Source organism: Corapipo altera, unplaced genomic scaffold (assembly GCF_003945725.1).
Source record: "Corapipo altera isolate COAL_440 unplaced genomic scaffold, ASM394572v1 78, whole genome shotgun sequence".
Lineage (NCBI taxonomy): Eukaryota > Metazoa > Chordata > Aves > Passeriformes > Pipridae > Corapipo > Corapipo altera.
This window is the reverse complement of record NW_020884904.1, coordinates 4,516,348-4,536,945: the sequence shown is the minus strand read 5'-3', so window position 1 is coordinate 4,536,945 and position 20,598 is coordinate 4,516,348. Positions and strand designations below refer to the sequence as shown.

The 20,598-nt window shown below is 37.7% G+C and overlaps 1 protein-coding gene and 1 non-coding gene across 2 annotated transcripts in view; both read right to left on the bottom strand.

The window, feature by feature from the left end:
• The window catches only part of PDE3B (phosphodiesterase 3B), an 86,775-nt gene that overhangs the window by 42,944 nt on the left and 23,233 nt on the right, over positions 1–20,598 (bottom strand). The gene's annotated exons all lie outside the window — the stretch shown is intronic.
• LOC113950957 lies at positions 13,840–14,029 on the bottom strand. Its single transcript, XR_003528944.1, has one exon. It is a non-coding gene; the product is annotated as a U2 spliceosomal RNA (small nuclear RNA).

The window sequence follows — 20,598 nt, the reverse complement described above, 5'->3', positions numbered from 1 at the left end:
CAGTTACAATGTAACGGCCCATAAAGTTTTTTAAAATCTACAGACCTCAACCATTGCATCATTCTATGACCTGCACCAGTAGGATTGGTACACAGCAAGTCTATAGTCCCAAATGAGATCAAACAGATTTTTGAAATTTTGAGCATGTTCTAATATTTTTTCCCTTCATCATATCATTTTGTGAAAAACTTATAATAATTTGATTGTATGTCCTCATCTGGATATACTGAATAACTTTAGACTTTGGATAGAAGTTGATTTCTTAAATATGATCCTTTGGGGAGATAGTGCCATATCACTTCAGAGGTCACACCACTGATACATATATAAATATATATATTTCAATAGGATCTCTGTCTTATTTGCTTTTCTATACTAGGCATTGCATCTATTGCATCTTGTTTCAAAAAAGAGAGTATATAATTACTCACTATTGAAACACAAAACAAATACAACCAATAGTTATTTCCAGTGGTATGAAAACATACAGAAAAAGCCTACAGGCTGGTTTTTCAATCGATTTCTTAATTTTAATTAAAAATTTCAATGCCACCTTCCACCATTCCTCTTCCACTTTTATTGCATTGATCCAAAATAGATTTTTAAAAATTTACTTGATGGCTTATAGTTATTAGATCTGCGTGTGTCACACAACAGCTTTCTTATCCTTGAATGAACCTTTCCAAAAGCAGACTAACAATGCCCTTCCCAATGATGCTCCTGAAAAACTTTCTTACATTCAAAATTGTCAGATATTACTAAGGATAATACCATGCTGCAATATCCATGCTGGTCACAATTTTATACTGAGCACTACTGAGTTCAACTACTGAACACTAAAATCGAAGAGGGTTATTTGAAACTTCGAAAGGTCTAAGGTCTAAGGCCTATTTTCAAGCTACCATTCTGACAAACTATCTGAGACCCCGAAATTAAGTAACTCAGGAGGCTTAATGCTCTCTCTGAACTCATCAGAAAGGTGCTAAGGCATTGGGCAGATGATGCCCACAGGAAGCTAAGGCTGCTCCTGCCATCAATGAGCTCAGGTAACAGCAGATCGTGAACTACTCTTCATCTGCTGCAGCAGAAAGAGCTAAACGCATTTAAAACCTTTTACCACAACTCTGTCATTTCAGACATATATCATCATGGCCATTAGGTAATTTAAAAGTACTTTAGGTTTCCCAAATCTACATGGCACTACACTTTTATACCAAACTGTAACATAAAAGGCCTTGAATTTGGAAAGCAGTAAGTCCCGTATCCAAACACAACTTCAAACCTGTGGGAATGTTTCAGGGGGCATGAGAACACAAAGCTTGGATTATTCATCAGCTGATACTTCAGGGCTGATGATCTCTCCTCAAGCATATATTCAGTGATTCCTCTTTATGGAATCACTCCAGGCTGATTACGTACAATGACTGTCAAATACAAAATATTTGTTCAGTGAAACTACAAGATCAGTTAGTAACAAACAGAAAAATTTTATGTATTCCATCAGTTTGATATGTTATGGTAGAAAAATTTTTAAAAAGGAGACTATTTTGGCTGGAAGATACTTTCTACAAAGCACCCACCACCAGCTCCCTTGTCTATGATGGGTTTTGTGGCAGTAATATAAACTTTTGGTCCTCTCGAGTTGCTAATTTAATTTTTTTTTAAGACAACCAGTGCCCTCTTTCCCTGAAGATCTTATATTCCCAAAATAGTTTCCTTAAATCCATTATTAAACTGAGAAACTGCAAAAAGAATCACATAAGCACCACGCTTTTTTTTCCCCAGAAAACTTGTGAGTCGCATTTTATAATATTATGACAACAGAGACCTCTTAAGTGGACAGATTGACAGATAAGAGAAAACCAAAATATTTTTCCTTTGAGAAGACAGCAGTCTGTACTTGGACAATACCGAAAGCCACTGCCAAGCAGAAACAAGTTTAGAGGTCGAAGCCAAGTGCCAGTAGTGCTATCTTGAACAATAATCACTGTATGTACAGAATACTTCTGCTGCTGCATTAATATTTCTTCTGTGATGAAGGAAAAATGCAGACTGAATCTCATAGGATTGCCAGATGTCCAGTGTAATTAAGATGTTGTGTTCTAGTGGTCAAATTCAAAGCCTTATGAAAAGCACTTACAGTATGGCTTTTCCTGTATTTCTGTAGTAACAGTTGTTTTTCCAAACACACAGAAATCAAGGCTACGGGGCATTCAGAAAAGCAGTTGTTGTGCAGATAAATTGTACTTTCCATGCACAGTCAACCTATGTATGCACAGTTTAGTTCTCTGTCATTGTCCCAGATTTTCACATCTAAACTCCGGCAACCCTAAAATACTGCCAAATTTCTACAGACAAAGGAACAGTTTCTTTCAGCTCCAGATGTGATTGTGACTAAGGAGCTACTTCTGACCTCCCTCCTCTCTCCCATTGACCTTGGCAAATTACTTGTAAAATGGAACTATTTATATTCATGAGTTGCCCTCTCAGAACTGGTTCATTACTGCATCATCAGTCTGTATACAAAACCATTACTTGTGGTAAAAGATGCAAATTTGACTTTTTTTATACTATTAGCTTGCAAATGTTGAACCAAATTGCTAGGGGCTTGTAGAAAGGAAAAGAAGTTAAGCTGAGAAAATCAGAATATTACATAGTGATCGGAGACAATCTGTCATTCTGAAGAGCACCTTTACACCGATGGAGGCGGGGAAAGGCTGAGAAACAGTTCTTCACTCACAGTTTAAAAAATCTTAGGAGGCCAATGGAGTAGATGACAGAAATTGCCTGCCACAGACGTAGAGACGGTTTTTCAACTAGACATTCTTTAGACTTCAGCAATTTTAACCTAAACCTTCAGAATACGTGTAAAATGGTTAATTAAAAATTAATTAATTTAGAACATCTCAAGAGAGTTTTGCCATCAGTTTAAAACTGCCAGTCAGCTGTGAAACTATTGGATCAAATAGAAATTGTTAACTGAACCTGTACTCAAACCAAAGCAAAATGCTGATATTCCTAACATTAATGTTGCAATAAATTAAATTAACCCATTTAACGTTCTTATATGTGCTGTGTAAGCGGTAGCCCAAATTTCTTTGGGGTATTGTAAAGAAAGTGCAAAGTAAACTCTCGGAAGTTTTGGAAAAAGTAATAAAAACACTAAAATTATAATAAATTTTTGAAGCAACATGATAAATCAAAAACTCCCAATATATATCCATCTTAATTCCAGGAAATGTGAATTACCTGGTTTCTCAAGTGGTAGAAACAGGTTGACAGTGAATGACTCAAGATATGAGGATTGCTGCAGTTTCCTATGGAGGTGACTCTACCCCACCTCTCTGGGACATTTTTCTCAGCATTAGAGCCTCTCAGACATATCCATTAAGCAATTAGTGTGGTGAGAGCTGCTGTTTTTCAGCTGCTCCATCTGAAGCCTCTCACTCTTTAAAAATCAAAATACTTCACGTTATCACCCCTCAGAGAAAACACACAGGGAACGTATTACTACACTGGAAATAAAAGCAAATCCATCGGCAATTACTGCAGAACAGCTGATGTACCATAAACTAGCCAAGCCATAGCAACATACCCACCCACACAGCTTAATGATCACGGGATAAAAGGTTAACTTGGACCATTTTAGAGTAAGGAAATAATTTAGTGTTTCTTTCTATTCCACACTAATTTAGTGTGACCTCGTATGTTCTTTACTGTACACCTTCCAAACTGGTAAGAGAATACAGATTAATTTTCTAATGAGTTTTCTATAATGATATTTAAAAAAAAAATCTTCTCCAAGACAGATGAAAGCATTATGATAAATATTTTAAAGACAAAGACAGAAAGACAATTGAAACAGACCGTTTATCGGCATAACAACACTGTATCAGAAAAAGATTTTTTTATCATTGACCTTTTACAATCAAAAAATGATACTTTCTTATCTTACTTGCAACCTTGAAACAAAATAAGGCATAGTTTTCTCTCATCAACTACAGAATTTATTTCATATCTTCCATTATTAACACCGATTATTTTCTCTGAACACATCCAGCTTGTACCTGGAGAAGAGATAAAAGATTGCTGGAACAGGAAAGGTTTTATCATAATCCTGTGCAATGGAAGAGAACTGAGGGCTATTAGTATGGTAACATTTCAGGTAAAACTGTAAAGCATAAATGCAGGTTTCTTAAATGCATCACATGCTTTACTGCACATAAAACTGCAATACTTGAACTGAAGTATATAAAAATACACTATGCAGTACAGTATAACATACCTGGTATAAAATGCATATATATATTTGTAATAAAGTTGTATAGTATATAATCAACACTCATGTCCTAGACACTAATGTCCTAGACATTAAAAATATTGTGGTTAATATTTTAGAATCACAGTACCACTGCCACGTGCTGATGTACTAGAAACAAAGATTTCAATTCATGACTGACAGAACTTGCTCTATTGCAGCAGAACAATTAATTAGCTGTCACATTCCTTTTTGGTGATGCGTGTAAGCAGTTCGTCATCACTCATTCAATGGAAAGCATTTCTCAAAATTCCGTTTAGAAAATGTGCCTCTGAAATTCTCAGTCTCATAAGGTAACCTCGAGTTTGATGCAATAATGATGTTTAGAAAACATCATGCTATTGTGCCTCTAAAAAGAAAAAGCAAAGGCAGTCAGTGTTAATAGTAGTCTTAGTTTCAAGAGATGAGCAAATGAAGTAGAAATTTTGCCTGTCAACAAGGAGCGTAGCAAGTGAGAGTTGACACAGTTGAAAAACAATGGATTAGGTCCACAGACAGAGCTCAGTACTCAGCTGCTTTATTGTCCTGTGCACAGCCCCGTAATTGCTGAATGCAGTTCAAAACACTCAGTTTATTTTTCACATCCTCTGTCTTTGGTACAGTGCCTCCCATGATAGCACCTGAATATTCATATAAAATTAGTAATTAAATGCTTGTAAAATATTGGAGTACTTTACTGATCAGTAACTCAGATTTTAAAAAAATAATTAAAAATAATCTTGCTAAATTTGAATGTGTGGCTGAATGTTCAGTTTCTTTCACCACAACATAGACTTTAAGTTACTCAAAGTACAGTTGATAGCCCTTGGTTGCATCAAGGAGTGGTTACCATTACTGCAAATCAGATCCATAGTCACAAAACACAAACCTAAAACAAATAACAAAAACAAAGTACCCACATGCAACTAAAGAACCACTTGGGAAAAATCAGATTTTAGCGGCTCACCAAGGATCTCGCACACAGAAAGAAGTTTCAATGACAAAGGCAGAATAAAACTCAGTTCTCCAATGTAATGTTCATCTGTGCAGCCTAAATCAACCTCTTCTTTTTTTCTGACCTCCAACTCATTCTTTACACTTACTTAGGGTCACAGAGAACTGGGAACTACAGTGAGAAAACAAAACATCTCTCATTGCTCACTGTGTTGCACCACAAATTTCAGGATTTGGAGGGCAAAGGTGTATGGAATTGTATAACTAGAACTGGCAAAATCATAGACACTTTTATTCTTTTTTAATCCTCCAGAAACACAGGCCACTTTAGCTTTTTATTTCTACTACCTAATTGTTCTCAAGGCAAACCAAAACTCTCGAATTACATCATATGTCATCACACTGATCGAGTGACAAGCCACTAGAAGACTTGTCTCACTGAAGCAAGCAACAGCAGAAGTCAGATCAATATATCTTATTCAGGTGACTATTAGAAAGCACCCAAGAGTTTTTTTCAAGTGCTTGTTTGCAGCCGAGGGAGATGGTGTCACTCAGGCTCCGGACTGCCGTGTTCCTCAGCAGCCACAAATTTCTGCTTGTTCTCTCAAATACAAGATTTACAGCCCTGTCTATTCAGCATTAATCCAGACCCAACCCATAACTCCTTATTCCAGTTTCACTCTTCAGGTATCTCCAGCTATGTTTACTTCCCAAGCTTCTCACCATAACCTCCTTGTCTAGCATGTCAATCTCATTACTCCAGACATAAAATTATCCCATTCTCATTCAAGCTCAAACCACCGTTTGAGCCTCCTTTCCTTCAGTCCTAACTTCTTCCCTTCTGCTTACCAAAACATTGGACTTATTTTCTTCTCCACACCCGTATCCAGTTCTTATCCCTACTGCAATCAGGCAAGACAAGGCAAGGGAGAAACAAAGCACAGAGGAAACCATTCTCCAGTTCTGGGGCACAGCCCAAACTCAGAGATGAAACTATAGGCCAAGTCCACTTCAGATCAGATTGTACATATTGTGATGAAATCTTTAGACACCGTACTATAAAAACATAGCTAGTCCAAGAGCAGAATTTTAGAAAGACAACATCACAAACATCCTTGCCATTAAGGCCCTTTCTCTTTAACTTTCAGACTCGGCCGACAACAAAGGACTTTGAGACAACATTCAAACCAATGAGAGAAATAGAAAGGAATAATAAGGTAGGTTTAATCTATATGTCAACTTAGTAGCTTTCAGTTTGGAAAAGGGAAGAGATAAGTTAGATTATAATTTAGAAATCAATTAAGTAATCAGTTTTGGCTAGACAGGCTAAAAAGAAGCTTGACTTCACTTCAGAACCATGTTTCTAACCTAATAAATGTTCACCTCCTATATGCAGAGCTAAGAAATAAACCATACAAATATCTACTCAAATATGTCCATATTCAGTCCAGGTTTTACGTTTTCAAGATCTGTAGCATTATGTAAAAACAAGCTTTATGTACTCGCATTTTGAGTTCCTCGAGAGTGACTCCACACATTCATACTAACAAAATACATCAAATAAAAGCAACTCCTCTATCAAGACTTGCTGTCACATTCACCAGCTTCTCCTGCCTTTGGCATTCCAACCAAAACAGATTCTTCCAATTGCTCAAATTCCTAATAACTGGCAATTCAGGTGACAAAGTGAAAGGTGCGCAAACTTTAAAAAATCCAAGCAGATTGTAACAGATGAATCTTTATTATCTACAAGCTTGCTAGTTCCTTCAAAAAATTCTCACAAGCTTGTTTGATGCAAGACTCACTCACAAAAGCAAAGTTGACTCTTCCCCAAGACGTTTTTCTCTGAAGTGAGTCATTCAATGTTTGTTATGATTTCTACCAATTTGCCTGCCATGAAAATTGTGATTATTGGCCAAAAGTTCTTTAGAGCTTTCTTGGAAACTTTCATTAAATGGCATGACATGAGCCAACTTGCAGTCAGTGGGGACCTAATCAAATTTAAGTAAAAAGCAATTGGGCTGTTTTTTCCTCAAGTTTCCTGAGACCCTTGGGCATGCATTATCTGGTCCTGAGAATCTGCTGGTTTTCTAGTAACAAATGTATTTTACAACACTTAAATTTGATTTAAAGTCTCTGAAACGTTACCTGTAAATTTCCAGCATAGGCATTTTCTCCAGGTTCTACGGCAACAAATGCTATCAAAAAAAATCTTTTCCTACTGTGACCTACTCTTGTATGGATGCTCTTTCTATTTCTGAGAGCTTAGTAGTCCTATAGGCATTCTGTGAGGCTTCAAGCTTCTAATGTATTTGTAAAAATATTATTAATTTTTTAATATATGTTCTACAAGTTGCTTTTCAGGTTATTTTTTATCTGCCTTGGACCATTATATTTAATCTGTCTGGTTTAGATACAATTTTTTTAAGAATGCTTACTTTTACCTATGAGCATTTTTAGCATCTTGTTTAATCATGGCATACATATTTTTATCTTTAGATCTTATTCTGAAAAATGGCCTGCATTTGTCTCAAGTTTCCAGTGCAATGTCCTGGAACGTTCACTATGCTATCTGCAGGGATTTTACTTCATTTACTTTCCTCTTTTATTTTAACAGTTTTTCTGAGCACAAGTTTAACACATCTTTTGCTTTCCATTGCTCCAATATGAATTCTGAATGAACATTGGCACTGCAGTGTTCACTACAGAAATACTCTCTGATTGCTGTTTTGAAGGAGATCCTAAATATTCCTCAGGAAGGAATTAACAGTTATTTTTCCTTTTCTGATTGGCTGCTCCAATAAACAAACATTGATAGTATCTGAGATTTAATCTGAGCACCCCACCCTCATGCAAAATCTGAACAATCTGCATAAAGATGTATTTAATTCATGTAGTTTTAAAATTAGTAAGGTGCCAAAAAAAGCAAGACCTTTGAACGGAGAAAAAATCTTCAGTTACAATTAATATCGATATTACCTCCAACTCACTCAATCTCCAACAATTTACAATTATCTGGATTCTTTAGACTAGTGAGATTTTTCACTATTGTAATTTATCATGGAGGTCAACTTGTAAAAAATTGCAGGAGTGTTCTTTGTTTTGTTCAGACAAATTTTTAAGACAGCTTTCTCAAACTATTCTGCTGTTTTATGTCTACCCATGACACCTCTATTAATTTCTGAATTTCTTGATAAAGCCTGGTGTAAGGGACTATTTAATTTTTTAAGTCTTGTAACACAAATCCAGTGCACTGATGATGAAATGGGGAATTATCACAGACTTTACAAGTACAGCTTTCCATTACAGAATGTTTAGTATTGAATCCTCAGTGGTCCAGTCCATCTAATCACTGCTTCAACCCATTCAATAATGAAGCTATTAAGAAGCATCAGAAAATTTAAGTCTCAGAAGAGATGGTATTGCCTCAGTCTAATGGAGGAGAACGACATCTAGCAGGACCTTTGTTTGTGGGGCAAGGTTTTGGTAAGGAGGGGGCAGGGGGTGGCTACTGAGGTGAGAGGCTGCTGGAAGCTTTCCTTGTGTCTGGTGGAGCCAATGCCAGATGGCTCCAAGACTGACCTGCTGCTGGTCACGGCTGAGCCAGTCAGAGATGGGATAACGTATTTAAGAGAGAATAAAACTTATGGCATGGCAGCAATTGCAGCTGGAGAAGAGAGGAGTGAGAATATGCCAGGGGAGCAGCCCTGCAAATACCAAGGTCAGTGTAGAAGGAGAGGAGGAGATGCTCCAGGCACTGGAGCTGAGGTTCCCCTGCAGCCTGTGGTGCAGACCAGGGTGAGGCAGCTGTGCCTCTGCAGCCCACAGAAGTCCATGGATGCAGACATCCACCTGCAGCCCATGAAGGATCCCATGCCAAAACAGGTGGATACCCAAGGGAGGCAGTGACTCCACGGTAAGCCCATGCTGGAGCAGGCTTCTGGCAGGACCTGTGGACCTGTGGAGAGAGGAGTCCATGCTGGAACAGGTTTGCTGTTGGGAGTTGTGACCCTGTGGGGGACCCATGTTGGAGCAGCCTGTTCCTGAAGGACTGCACCCTGTGGAAGGGACCCACCTGGAGCAGTTCATGAACAACTGCAGCCTGTGGTAAGGACTCACGTTGGAGTTCATGGAGGACTGTCTCCCATGGGAGGGACCCCGTGCTTGTGCAGGGGAAGGAGTCCTCCCTTCGGAGGAAGCAGTGGCAGAAACAACATGTGATGAATTGATCACAACCTCCATTCCCTGTTCACCTGCACTGCTTGGGGAATGAGGCAGAGAACCAGGAATAAAGTTAAGCCCAGGAAGAAGGGTGGGTAAGGGGAAGGTGGTTTTAAGATTTGGTTTTACCTCTCATTATACTACCCTGATTTGACTATAATAAATTAATTTCCCCAAGTCAAGCCTATTTTGCCCATGGTAGTAATTGATGAGTGATCTCTCCCTGTCTTAACCCACAAGCTCTTGTCCAGCTGAGGAGCAACTTGATGAGCAACTAGGATCCAGCCAAGGTCAAGCCACCACAGCCCTATCAGATGCCAACCTGTTCAAGTACTGAAATCTCAGCTTGCTGTGTGATTGAGCACCTTTCCTACTCTGGAGTTCCTCTGCTGCATCATTTTTCACTCACAAAAGCCCTCAAGTTGCACTAATTAATTAGGTAAATGCATCAAACCTTTCTTCAGAACAGGTCTGTGGAGGAATTTCATAAATATTTCTTTAGTTCAAGTACTTGGGTAAACTGAAAATCTACCTGTAATCCTTTATGAAAGAGAACAACATTTTATATGATTCACAAACTGAGAATTTTAAAATAGATTTTGCACTTACAGAGTAAAACCATTTAAAAATTCTAACGTGAATCATGTATGCAGCTTATTCATTCTCTATTACATACTTTGTATGTAGTGAAGGACAAGAATCATATGGTATCACTTCTTTTCCCAGTTTAAGATGTGCAAGTTTCTGAGAGTTGTCCTATACTCTCTTAAAGGAAGACACAGACTTAAACTGTTAAAAAAAATATACTTCAAAGCTCATTCTATTATGAATTACTTCAGCAGCCTTAAATCAACATCCAAAATCAACAAAAAGTTTTATACCAGGATGGGGATAAGAGAACTAAATTAAAAATATCAACAAGAGGTTTAATTTTTTAAGAGTTTAGTCATTGACGTTAAAGGCAACCAATGCAGCAGTCAGAGGGCATTGTAACACAGAGGTAAAGCATATGAACATTTTCCTCCAGAATTCACACGATTTAATCAAAATGCTACGTTAAACATCAGAGCAACTAGGAGTTTCTATTGTGTTAGCAGAAGTTTTCAGGTTTCAGTGATATTTGAAGGTACAACGTGATTTGAGCACACAGTTGCTATGACTGCTGTGCTACAGAGAGAGAATATATTAAAGGCATCTAAAATGCCTGTTTGAAAACACTAAACATTTAGTCTGCTCCTACCACCTTCTGAAACATAAATTTAATACATGTTGATAAGTTTACACTAACACAGTAAGTTAACAGACTGAGGTACTGGTTAAAGTAATAAGAAACTCTGGTTTCTTGCAAGTTTAATCCAGTGAACAGAAAGATGGGATATATAAAGTTGTATGGCCTATTTCTACAATGGCAGAAGCGTTATGAGTAATCAAAGGTACTGAGATGTTCCTAGTTCATTCATACAAACTAACAAGATGTTAGAAAACCAGAGAACTACAAGCTAAAAAGCTTAGGCTGTACTAGCTCAGTAGCCACAGTGGCTGGAGTTCAACATTGACTCAATACTTAAATATTTGCTCAGCTCCTTTCCCAGGATTCACAGCCTGAGAAGAATTATGTGCTACTGCAAACATGCCCTCAGCAGTACCTCCATTAGTTAGCTATGTCTACACAGAATTTCACACCAACAGGTACATAGTCTTCTAGGATAATTCCATTTGAAAGGAACCTCAAGGGGTCACAGAGTCATAATAAGTCAACAGTAGATGTTTTCTATGAAAGAATAAATGTTATCCTGTATCCCCATCTCACCTTTATACCAAAAGGAGTAGTTGCCAATTTTATTTCACCTGTTGTGATAAGTTCCATTTCAAGCCTCATTTGTGCTAGGATTAGAACTCCAAGTATTAATAAGCAATGAAGTTTTTACACTACTGATGGAATTTCCTTTGCAACTTCTGTAACCCCAAGTAGTATGGCAACCATTGGTTGCCCCAGGTAGTTTGTGGACAACTGCTGTACAACATATAAGAGAATCAACACTTTGGTAAGTCAGTTTCTAAAATAAGGCAACGAGGCAAAATTACCAAGAGCAGAAAGAGAATAACCAATATTTCACAAAATATGCTATGAATCCGCTTTAGGAAAACCATGTTAAAGTGACTGCATCTAAGAAAAGAATAACTCAAAAAGAAATCAAGAAATAAAGCCTATGTGTTCAGGTTGCCTCCAAGGACTACAGTAGGCATTAAACATACCAAGTTGAAGCTAATTCTTTCAGATACCATGCCCAGCTTATATACAAACCTTTCTCTTTTTTTGGCAGCCATATGTGAACTATCCCTCTTAGAAGTATCTATTCTTGGCTACAGAGACAAAAAGCATCTTCAGCACTTATGTACAAATATATTTGATTTGTAACTTTTTAAATGCACCCTATCAGCCAACTTTCTTATTAATTGCTGTCTAACACATGCTAACCAAAACCAAGGTATATCTGTTGGAGTCTCCTAGCCTTTCTGAAAACACCACCTTTATACTTGTTCCACCATATATCTGGAATAAAAGCAGAAGTCATACGGAAAGCAGGAAGAAGACATTGACATGATCAAAGATCAAATGGATATTTTCATAATCTTTGTATAAACAAAACAACAAAATCCCACTGTTAGCCAATTATCAGCGAAAGATTACTCCATTTCCAGCATTTCATACTAACAACACACATATTCCAAACCTATTCCACTTCCTTATTGAAAGCATCCAGCAAATTACTAATCAAAAAGTTATAAAGAACCAGCATGGGTATTTCTTGCAAGTCTAGAGACAAATGCTTCTCAGTTTGTCTATTGTAAATTTACAGAGAAAAGGTTTTGGATCAGAACCCAGTTAGAGTTTCACGAACTAATACAACATAAAGGATAGTAACTAAGAAACCTGAGACATAAATTATTTTTATAGGCTGTACTGCAACTAAGAAACATAATAAATGCCTGTTGCTTTGTCTCAATTTAAATTAATTATGGTTAACTCAAGTGTTGTCAAAAATTTCAAGAACAATATTTTACACCCTTAATTTAATAAGGGGTTATAGTAACTGTTTAACATATTAAAGAGCTTCATTTTAAAAAAAATAATTATAGAAATTAAATTTGTTTTGTATAGTATCCCAGAGCAGCATTTTGAAATAGGACTGTTAAAAGTTCACAAGTTATAAACAATGAGTTACTTCTAAAAATTTTTAATTATTATTTTTACTGTTAACACATGACTTAACAAGGAAACAGTGACCTTTTCTGGCTATAAATGTGTATTTTGAATTCTGTGTTGGCTGCCTTTTGAAGTTAGTGACAATGAAAGAATTAAGTTTAGGAATAATCCATTTATTCACAAAAACATACCAAGTTTGCTCTCTGAAAACAAGAGCAGAACGTGCAAAACAAATATTGGTAAAAATCCAAACTGTGTGTCCAAGGTGCACCCATTTCTCTGTAAGTGTGTAAAGACAGTTAAGGTAATTTCAACTGATCTCACAACACCCAATCAACAACTTTCCCCTACAAAAAGAAACCCATGTAATAGCACAGTGTGATATCTCAGTGAGTGTATTTTTCTGCTCTCCATTTGTCTCCAGGTGTTTTGCACAAGCTTTGAGCAGCATCAACCTGAGGCAAAAAAGTCCTAATAGCAGGTAGTTATTAACCTCCAGGAAACAGAAAAACTACACATTACTGCAATGTATTCAGCCTGAGAATACACAAACTCGTGAAGTTTGATGCATCGGGGTGGTCTCTAAATCACCTTAAAATAATTTTTAAACAAATTAGTTATTGTCATGGCTAGCTGCCACGCACATTGCTACACAGAACTCCTGATTGTTACAAATTCTGCCCAAGGAACTGGTCAGCAGAAAGTTAAACACATTAGGGTACTTTTTTACAATAACCAGAAGCTATTAGAATGGACCAGGAACAACCAGTCCAAACCAGAAAGAGACAGTTCTTCCCTAATAGGTAGTAAGTAATCTGCTTTATCAAAGAATGCAAGAAGTTTAAATAAGTTCAAGCAAAAACTGGGCAAAGGGAGAAACATTCTGATTGAACAGCACTTTTAACTAAATAGCTAAACCACGTTACAAAGTCCCCTGAGCTGAAAACAGGTGGAAGTTGGGAGAGTGTAGGAAGGTGGTATGGAAAAAAAGAAAGATGAGTATCATATGTTATCATATTTTTATCCTTCCATCAGCTTCTGATTACAGCTACTTTCTTTTCCCCCATGACCTTAAATGCATTTAATTGCACATTAGCCCCTGCAATGGACGGGAAAATGATAAGCAGCAACTTGTGATTACAGTTTTTATTGATTTTTCCCCTGGTGTACTGCTTCTAAAGACACTGCAGTAACAGGCAGATGCATAGGATAGACAGAAAGAGTTCCAACCCATCTTTTGGCCCTAAAAGTCTCTTTAATATGATATCTTCAAGTCAAAGATGTAAAAGATATTTAACTGTTACAAACAGATGTTAAACTTGACTTTAGACAAAGATCACAGATTAGAGACAGAATATTAAGATGAATGAACTCTTAATCTGAGCCATTTTTATGCTTTTATATTAATGAAACTCACAAGTAACTTCACCATTTGTTTAAGAGCAGTTTGCTGAATTAAATGTCATCTCCTAACTCTACCTTTCCTACTAGAAGTTAAAATAAAAAATCTTATAGCAAGAAAATATGGTAAAAGGGAACGAAAATTCAATAAAGACCCAGAAGAAGAAGCAGTAAGGGCAAATGAGCAGTAGAACCTGCAGCTACTTAACTTTTTTCAACCTGAATTAAACTCCATCATATCGTTCTGCACAGTGGAGGTTTACAAGACATGCTCACACATGAGAGGGGCTGGGCTGCCATCCAGAGGGACCCAGACAAGCTGGAGGGATGAGTGAACAGGAGTCTTATGAAATTCAGCAGTGACACACACAAATCCCTGCATCTGGGAGGGAAGAGTCCCCTGCAACAGAGCAGGTCACCAAGACAACACCACCAGTACCCAGGGGTGCATAGCGGGAAGATGAGTGGCAATGTTGAAACAAGTTCAGACTAGGTGCAAGGAAAAAAATGTCTCACTATGAGGACACACAGGCAGTGAGATAAACTAAAGCAAAATGCACAGAGAAGCTGCGCAGCCTCCATCCCTGAAGGTTCTGAAGGTAAGACTGGATAGCACAATATAACAGTACAGGAAATGTCAAGATTGATAGGACTTCAGAACTAGTATTCACCACAGCCATATTCAAAGTGGACCTTATTTAGCTTGACTTTTTCACCTTTATGCTTGCTAATATTCTCCTATGTCCCACAGGCATTTACTTTAACATTAATCTGATTTAAGTTAATTTGGAGCAATTTTTCTCAGTTTTTATTTAGTTCTGAAAGTTGCTGCTTCTATTCTTCAACCTGAAGAAGAGATTCTAGCCATTTTTATTCCTGTCTTATTATGCCATTCAGTACTACTACCTCCTATAAACTTCTTACCTTCACTTTTTGGCATACCATGACTGCAGTCCCACTACTGTCTCCTTTACTTTCATAAAAAGATTTTCATGCAAAAAGTTTTTGCTAAAGGTAATTTTTATTCATTGTGGGCGTGCTGCAAGTATAATCAAGGACAAAAAAAAAATTCACAAAGGTCAGAAAGCCAGTTCCACTCCAACTCCATTTGACACAAAGGCATGCAGTAAAATATTCCAAGAGTATCATTCCAGTTTTTCCAAATTTATAGGTTCTGGCCAAAAATCTCTAAGAAAATATGTTTCACTTAAACTGGAAATTGCAAGCCTGCTTTCACTTCTAACCTTGAGATCAGGTATGTGAAAGTTTTATGTTGTGGCACATAGAATGAGAATTTAAATTCTCATTCTAACTACGCTGTAGGAAAGAAGTAAAACAGCTGCCCCTTTAAAGCAATAGCAAAGAGAATGTATACCCCTCCTTATCATGCCCTGCAAACGAGATACTGTGGCATATGCAACAGAAGATACAGCTGCTAATCAAAATAAAATACATTTAAAAAAAAAAAAAAAGAGTAAGGCATTGCAAACAGCATGTATGCTTATTTAAAGCAGCAATCTCTTTGGCCTAATCTAGTTACATACTTTCGTCTTTTCTAAGAGTCTGCCCACAGCAGATAAACACACAAACCTTCTTGTGCTGCACCAACTGACGTCAGCAGTCGCTTAGGAACAGCGTTTGGTGCAAAAGTGGTAGTACCGAAACTATGTTTACAATTGAAAAAGAATGAAGTATGCAGAGCTCACCATAGCTTCAGGAAAAAGAGATACAAATTTATAAATGTAAACTACGAAAGACCTTCTCTAAAAATTCATGGGACTTTCAGGGAATGTTTATCTGCTTAAACATCTTCCAGTGAATACAAAGAGTAATAGATTTATTTTTTTATATTTTCAACAGTTCACTCTTCCCAGAAAAAAAAAAAAAGGGGGGGGGAAAAAAAGAAAGAAGTAGTCATCAGTTTCGTCAGTTTTGGAATGTAAGCTTTGAGCTTCTTTCATTTCTGTTTAATCTGTAAATGAAAATTCAAATCCAGTAACAACTTTATTGGGTAACTCTTTAGAGGGACAAAGCCCTGTTGTTCCCACAGCAAGAAAACAAAAGATCTCACAAAACAACCTGCACCAGTAGAAATAATCATCCCATCACTATTTTCTAAGTAGTCAAATGTTCATAAAGTCTAGTATCTAAGGAACTTGAACTGCTCCACTTTAAATAACTCAGTGCAAAAATTATTTAGAAGACCCTGAAAAATAAACAATGTAAAACTGTACAGATGCAAAGCTGTTTGCTACAGCTTCCCAAATAAACTTAATTTTACAATTACAGAATTTTAATTTAGAAAGAATGTACATGAAATCTCTAAGAATGGGCTTATTTATTGGTTCAGTGTATTTTATAAGTAAAGCCCAAATTCTGAGTACCCTGATACTTTCCATTCTTTGACAACATATGATAAAGTTTCTAACCACTTGTTACACTTCTGGAAGTCTACTGAATAAGAAAAAAAATGGCATTGTTTACGCAAGTTTAAAAAATGTTATTTAATATATATTTATATATATTAGACCTCTAGTTGGCATTCTCCAGCTTAAGTCTATGAAAATGAAGCAGTTCTCTCATCAGAGCTGGGCCTAATAGGAATGCACTGTAATACTGGACATCATAACAGAGAGAGTCTGTACCTTGTGTGCTCACATTCCTCCTGCTGGCTCTGAGAAAACATGAAGGAAGAAGTTAAAACTAGACTGGCCAAAAAAAGGACACTGCAGAGAAGGACACTGAATAATATGGGTCAATATTACAAAAACCAGAGTGCTTATTTTCATATTCTTTTGACATATTTTCAATATAAAACCTCATATTCAACAGTCACTCTCAACCCCTCAACAGTAATTAGTTACTGAGACCTGAGAAGCTGTGCATGCATTTATCACAGTTTTTTGCTGCACACATTTCCAATCAAAAAAGTGCATGGGAAGAGAACACAGCCTGCTTCTCCCATTAAGCTAATATAAGCTTAACTTATAAACTTAATATATAATATAAGTTTATTTCAGGAAGGCTAACTGGAATATATATCAAATGGAAGTGATCAAAATCAGGAACATTTCCCCTTCACTCCACCAAAAGAAACCCATCACCTATATGCAAAGTGGAAAAACTATATAAAAGACAACAGGGATAATCCTCTTTTTTTTTTTTTTTTTTTTTAAATACTGAATTCCTGACATGCAAACAGTTTTACCAAATGTCTGAAATGAAGACAAGGAAAAGGAGCAGGTAAAACCAACTTATCTGAAGCAGATAATCTGTGGTTCCATTCATCTCACTATTTTTTATTCTGCTATGAGGATTGGGAGAAAGCTGTTTCTGTGATTCCAAGGCACCCCTAAAGAATATTGTCTCTGGACAAAGTCCAGATGTAACTTGGGCCAGGAATAGCTATACGATCCCAAACTGAAACATTCCTAGACCATCCAATGGTCTAAGTAGTTTATCTGGAAGTCAAGCAGAGAGATTTGAAGAATAAAATAGTTTGACTAAACTCAGCAAAGCCTTGCTCATTGATCCAGGCAGAGTTCAGAAACTGCTTCAGCTTGCTTTCTGATTTATATGCCTCTACCTGGCCTCTAAGTCAACTTTTCCAGGATTCTAAATTTACTTCCCATCACACCTCTCATCATGACAGCTGAAAAGCAAGTTTCCAGTCTTCTAATACCCTTGGGAAACAGAGCATCATTTTTCTACTGCTGTATCTGGAAATAATCAAGGTGCTGAAGGGAACAACTGGCTCTTCAAACTACTGCTGTACTTTGAGAATTTCTGATGGGATAGAACACAGTTCAACCATGCTTCAATGTACAGCACCAGCAGGAGACTCTGTTGTCTCAAGTCTCACTCCTGGTAAACCTCTCAAACAGAGACGTCTACCTGGATAATCTTTTATATATGACTTGGGATAGGAAGCAAAGAGCCAGAAACAAATGTCCAGTTGTTATCAGAACTGCAGCCTATGCACTAAGCACAACCTTCACAGAATTCTAGTTAGAATTATCCTCCTACAATGCCAGCTTTGTGTCCCATAAAGAGGTAAGACTTACTGGGAGATTAATTTTGCTGTTCCAACAACTGGTCTTGAAAACAGCCAAGTTTTAAGTAAGTGTCTTTTTCCTTCTTCACCCTCTCCTTCACAAATGTTAGCTAGTTAATTTTAAAGCTAACAAGAAAATTACCTCACTGCTGATGCACACAAACATGCATTTGAGCAATGTAATAAACTATAAACATAAAAATCATCTTGTCTGCAAAAATAATGTGAACTTGGAGATACAATGAGAAACATACTTCACTCACACATATATTCCATTTCTTAGAGGGGGGAAATAACTCTGAGCATCAGAAAAGACTGAGGAAAATGAGTGGGAATCAATGTTAACAACACTTCAGACTCTCTAAAGTCATTTTGAGAAAAGAAATTCTATGAAAACTCATCTTTTCCTTGAAAAGCAAGCTTCTTTGCTTCATCCTGTTATCTGCTGTCCATTTTACTATTCAGGGCTCCACAAGAATAGTCTGTGACCTGTCCTTTTACTTCTCAATAGGCATAACACAAAATAAAATATCAGTGACACAGTTTGCTTTCACATCCAGCAACAGCAGTGAATCAGGCCTCTTGCCAAGTCAAAACTTGTTCGAGCACCTCTTCCAAAAAATGGCCATCACCACTCCTATCTAGTAGACTGTTAAAATGAAAAAGAAGTGATAGTCTCTGTGAGAAAGGCTCAGAGCATAAATAAATTAGCCAATAAGTCAGCGTTTCATTTATCTCGGAGCTGTCATTGCTAGACAGCTTGTTTGTGTAACGGGTAAAGACAGAAGAACAATAAATCAAGTCCTACAACATGATAGCAAATAAACTGTCATGTTTCACTGCATAGAAGACCACCTTCCCAAAACTCGAACGAACATCACAACAAGGAATATCAGAACAATAAACACACTTTTTCAGGAAAAGGGGTAAGTAGCTCTGCGAGGAGCACAAATGATGAAACCCTTGGACCTTTTGTCTCATGACTAGATTACCTGGCAACTTGGAGTGAGACTTTTATCCCGTCAAATTTCACTGAATTAAAAGATACTGGGGATGAATACTTCAGGCCGACAAAGTTGTGGTTGTTCAGCCTAGAAAAGAGAAGGCTGCACAGACACCTCATGGCAGCCATCCAGCATCTGAAGGGGGCCTACAATGAATCCAGAGAGTGACTGTAGGGACAGGATGAGGGAGAATGGCTTCAAACTGAAAGAGAGCAGGTTTATATTAGATGTTAGGAAGAAATTCTTTACTGTGAGGATAGTGAGGCACTGGAACAATTTGTCCAGAGAAGTTGTGGATGTGCCATCCCTGGAAGTGTTCAAGGTCAGGGTGGATGGGGCCCTGAGCAATCTGGTCTAGCAGAAGGTGTCCCTGTTCATGGCAGGGAGGATGAAACTAGAGCATCTTTAAGGTCCCTTTGAACCCAAACCATTCTATGATTCTATGAGAGATTGCATGACAAAAAAGGTATTTGAATTAAGCTATGACGTGTGCACATGTACACTACAGGCACATACATAAATTTGCTTGTATTTACAAAATGTGAATGTTGTAATTCAATACAGGGTTATACACCAAATAAATTACTCCACAGATGTACATCCAAAAAGGTCATAATAGCCACTGCAGAGACAACCTTGAAAACAGGTATCTGTGGTAAGGGAACAAAAATTCTTTACCAAGTCCAGATACAATCATAGAATCACAGAATCATTAAGATAGGAAAAGACCTTTAAGGTCATCAAGTCCAACCATCAAGCCAGCACTATCACCATGTTCACCATTAAGCCATGTCCTCGAGTGCCCTAACCATTGTTTTTTGAACAATTCCAGGGATGATGACTCCATCACTTCCCTGGGCAGCCTGTTTCAATGCTTTACAACCCTTTCCATGAAAATATTTTTCCTAACATCCAATCTATAACTCCTCTGGTGCAACCTGAGGCCATTTTCTCTCATTCTGTCACTTGTTACCTGGGAGAAGAGACCACCTCTCACCTGGTTACATCCTCCTTTTAGGTAATTGTAGAGAGCAATAAGGTCTTCCCTGAGTCTCCTTTTCTCCAGGTTAAACAAGCCCAGCTCCCTAAGCCGCTCCTCATCCGACTTGTGCTCCAGATCCTTCCCCAGCTCCTTTCTCTGGACTCACTCCAGCACCTCAGTGTCACAACCTTCTTGAACTGAGGGGCCCAGAACTGGACACAGGATTTGAGGTGTGGCCCCAAATTTGAGGTGTGCCAGGTATAGGGGAACACTCACTTTCCTAGTCCTGCTGGCCACACTATTTCTGATCCAAGCCAGGGTGCCATTGGCCTTCTTGGCCACCTGGCACGTGCTGGTTCACATTCAGCTGCTGTCAATCAGCACCCCCCAGGTCCTTTTCCACCAGGCACTTTTCCAGCCACTCTTCCCAAAACCTGGAGCACTGCATGGGGTTGTGACTCAACACGACAGTGTCTT